This window comes from Pezoporus occidentalis, unplaced genomic scaffold (assembly GCF_034315485.1).
Source record: "Pezoporus occidentalis ecotype Australia unplaced genomic scaffold, CSIRO_AGI_Poc_V1 ctg2, whole genome shotgun sequence".
Taxonomy (NCBI): domain Eukaryota; kingdom Metazoa; phylum Chordata; class Aves; order Psittaciformes; family Psittacidae; genus Pezoporus; species Pezoporus occidentalis.
This window is the reverse complement of record NW_026913855.1, coordinates 11,939,953-11,944,535: the sequence shown is the minus strand read 5'-3', so window position 1 is coordinate 11,944,535 and position 4,583 is coordinate 11,939,953.

The following is a 4,583-nucleotide window of genomic DNA, read 5'->3' as shown; positions in this document are numbered from 1 at the left end:
TATGCCCAGGAATACTGGTAAGGATTTTGTGTAGGCTGGCTGGCTCTGTTTTAACCACTGCTTCGACTAACCTTGCTCTGAGCCAATTTTGTGGTAAAAAAAAAACAGTTTCCTCTAGAATCCTCACACCATTGGTCAAGATAGGGATCATCCCTATAGTAACAGCAGGAGATTTTGCTACAACCCTTGGCCATAAAACCTGGTGCATAAAACGTGATAAAACTGGATGCCTCAGCTTAAGAGGGTGCCTGTCATATACACAAAGGCTTCAGTACTGCATGTAGAACTACCTTTAAATGAAGACACAAAAAATCAGACCTAGGGGTCCCCAGCATTTTCTCTCTTGCGTGGCTATAATCTCCTTTCTAGCTTTACACGTCCTCAAGAAGATCAGGTTTTGCTGTCAAATTGGCGGATGAATGTATTCTATATACCCTACTACATATTTCATGTGTAACAAGAATAAAAACATCCTGCTCCAGAAGGGCAACTGAATTCATTCATTCATTCATTGGTCTGCATTTCCTTCCTCTTTATCCCTTCTTTCTGCAGACTTTGACAAGTTTCCACAGCTAACAAATCCTGTGTCCAATGTATACCAACAGACTGAAAAACCCGCTGCCGTGTGCCCTTGTTTCTAATGGGAATAGCCCATCAGGGGGCTTGTTCTAACACGCGTGGTAGGATTTTTGCACCAGCAAACAAGTTTTTATCTAGCACACAGAACTTATTCAAAAGGTATTACTGCTGCTGGGACTAGAGGCAGGAATGAGTCACATCTGTTTAATACTCATGAAGTGCCCTGCCCCAAGGAGTGCCCCTGTTTTCCTCCCCTCCCTGTCTCACGCTCTCTCTCAAGCGTTAATTGTCTTGAGTTATAACGCTTTTGAGAAATCACTCTGAAAATTATGACTCCTGTTAAAGTTAATTAGACACGAACCCCGGCCAGGAGAGCGAGGTAGTTCTGTAATTGGTATTCTAGCTGAAAACACAAGGATTCCCTGACCACAGGAAGTTCAAAGGACCAGCAGCAAAAGGAGGAGAGATAACCTCCCTTCCCAGGGAACACCGGCTTCTCTTGGGATGCCAGCAGATTTATGACGTGAGCTTCGCTCTAATTACTGTTTGGGGTGGGGCCTCTCACACTGATAAACACTAGGGTCCCTACAGGGCTGAAGTCTGCAACACCACCGCATATTTAGGCTCAGGCATTACAGCAACACGCATTCAGCATATTTCGGAGTCTGCGGCCCTGAAGCTGAATATCGCCCTAAAAAGAGGAGCCCTTGCCTCACGTGACCCATTTGGGAAAAAAATTACGCTTCAGTGAGGTCACATTATTTTTAAAAACAGAACGTAGTGATATTTACAAATTTGCAAACCCAGAAGTCATTAGAACGTGCAACATTTAAGAAAGCAAGGGCACTTTATATAGACAAGATCTGATCTACATAAAAGACAAAGCAAACTAATAACCGAAAACTACGACAGGACAACAAAAATCCCATTGATAGACCCAGTTGTCACCCCACTGATTTTTCTTAGGCTGCTTCCTCATCTGAAAGTAATTTCAAAGTATTTTCAAAGATGAATAATATTCTTATTTATTGAGCATCAACAGTGTGTTTAGTGATGTGTAAGCATGCACAGCAGAGCCTTTCCCTGAAGGTCGCCACAGTCTAGTCAAAATACAGCTAGAACAGATTCAGAACCTAATATAAACATTGATCATATAAGCAGACATACAAATATGGAGACTGGTGAGGGAACATTTCAGATGCCATTGTTTAAAGGGTTCATGCATATACAGAAGGTTTTGGAAAAAAAGAGAGGAAGGTCGTATGACTCACTGTCAGGATGAAAGCCAGTTTTGTTAGAAGGCACAAAGTTGGGATCTGTAAGCAAGTATGGTCTATGGTCAGGAGGGAATCTGGAGCAGCATAAGAGTGAGATAAGGAAGGAACGTGTGAGCAGATACAGAGAGAGACAGGGTCACAAAGGGCATAGCTTATGAAGGCAAGAGGCTTCAAACTCAGTGCAGACAGACAGGAAAACCTGGAGAGAGAGAGTGTGAGGAGGATAGTATGGCAGGAAGGGAGGCTAACTTCAGTGACAGCTGCACTTAAGATTAATCCATGAGGAGAAACAAGGACTTACAAAGATACCAATTTGATTTTTCCTACAAGTTTTAAATACAGATGATTTCTGTAGGAAAAAAATGTATTCTACAAGAGAATAAATGTTGTCCTTCAAAGGATTCCAGAAAAAAATTCTGTGAATGATTTACAGAACGAACTTCCCCTGACCTATTGACTTTATCTCTCTCTTTAATACCTGCAAGAGGAGGGCTGGTCACTGCTTGCAGAAAGGAGCAACACAACATATTTCTACATGTGATGTTCATGCTTTTCTAGTAATTCAATACTCATTTACCAGAGGTCAGTTTGACCCTGTATTGAGGATTTAGACTTCAGCAGAGCTGAGGTATAGCGTGAGCCTTAGCAGCAGAAAACAGTGTCTTGGAAGTTGACTGAGAAATTCAGGAGCAATGCAGAGCTGAAAGCAGACTTGATTGCTGCCTGAAACACAGCAGGTTTACCAAGAGGCAGAATCCCGTGGTGAGCTGCCACAGCCTGCAAACATGCAGTTCGTGCTCCCAGTGCAAGGGACAAGGGAGACCCATTGATCTGGGGACTGCCAGCCTCGCAACTGCAGGAACCCCAGTTTGCAACACACAAAGGATTTTCTTCCACACCTTGCTCTCATCCATGAAAAGCAAACCACTGCCTGCCATTAAAACAGCAAGCACAATGAACAGCTGGATGTGCCAGCATGAGATGGCTGTCATAGATGTATCAGACTGTTTTCTAAGTCATGCCCTGTCCTGCATACAGCCATAGCTGACAAAACAGCTGGCTACTTTTCACAGAGATGAACATTTTAAAGCCAGAAGGAACAGTTTTGATAATATAATTGGTCCCTGGCACAGGACAGGCTATGTAATCTCACCTTGTAAATCTAATCTTGAATCAAGCCTTTATTTTGTGGCTCAGTTAAAGCACAACTTTTGGAAAGAGAGGCAATCCCGACTTCACTTCAGATGACTGTATGACAGGGGTGGTTAAGAGCTTCGAGATCATTTTGGACCACAGGTCTGTGGAGCTGACAGTTTAACCTCCCCTATCGCTGGATTAGCAAGCCGTGTGAAAGCACCTCAGTCCTGCCCAGCTGTGAGAGAAGCGATACCTTGTATGGGACCAGCTGGGAAAGCTTAGGTGGGGGGAAAAAAAAGAAACATGATAAAGGAATACTGAGGTGGAAATCTTATCTGTCTTTCCAGCTGTATTACTTGACCTGACAAAAGGTTTTTAGTCTAGAAAAACCTTGTTTCTCTTTCATCCTTAAATCATCACAGGTACCACGGCTCTACTCCTGCATCTTGCACCTCACCTTGGGAAACAGTATACACAAAAATGTCATTCAACAAAAGAGAAAGCCACAGCAAAATACCAAAGTGTATTACACCCCCACTGTGTGGCTTGCAGCCAGGTAGGATGGTCTCAAGATCTGTTATTAAGCATTCCGTAAGTACCAAACATTTGATCTTACAGGTGTAAAATAATGCATTCAAACAGGCAATGCATTCATATGCATGCTGTCCATCTCAACTCGCACGTGCAATGCTGGAATGTGTTTCTTTCATAAAATATAGCTTTTATCTTGCTGCAGCTAATAACAGATCTGCGGTTAAGAACTTTCCAGGCACGGTCCATTCAAGTGGTTCTGCCTCAACAGGGAGCTGCTGCGCCTTTCCCCTCCCCTAGCTACTATGGCCAAACAGAATATGCTGAGAGAAGCCTGGTACAGCAGAACAGCAGCTCTTACCAAACTTACCTCTGAAAAGAGGAGGAATAAGATGGGGCATGGTGAAAAAGCAGGACTCCTCATGGTGCTCTGTCCTCTGCCTCCAGGATAAAAGAGGTCTGATGGAAACAAGCAGGATTTTCCATTGCATTTGTCATCCCATCAGTGGAAAGCAAACTTGGGTCTTTCCTGTCCTCCAAAATGAACTGGAAATATAATTGGTCATTGTTAGCGAACAATCAGCCTCTTGTGGGTCAAGGGTGGTGTGGAGAACCGTTTCACCTGGTCTTCTCAGATTAATACCAGAAAAGGAAATTGATTTAATCTTTCACGGCCTGTGAAGTATCACTCCATGCTTATGGTACACTTATACAGAATTAGGTACTGTCTGGCACCAATTACATATTCCTGTATCTAAATCTCAATTTAGACTAATGCATGTAAGTGTTCATCCACATTGCAGGCATAATTTTCAGTTCTTCCACTTCTGTGCAATTGCACGAAGTGAGATGCAAAGAGATCTCACCAAGATGCAAAGGGACTGGAAATCAATTTCAGTGACTGGTACATCTGCTCAGTTTGTACAAACATGCAACCTGGAGAAATATTAGATTTATTAGGTTTATTGATTTCATAGCAGAATTTGGCACAGAAATCTCCTTTTGGATTACAAAATTGCTATGTTTGTAAGCTGCAGTCTGATCAAGGCAGCTTACCTT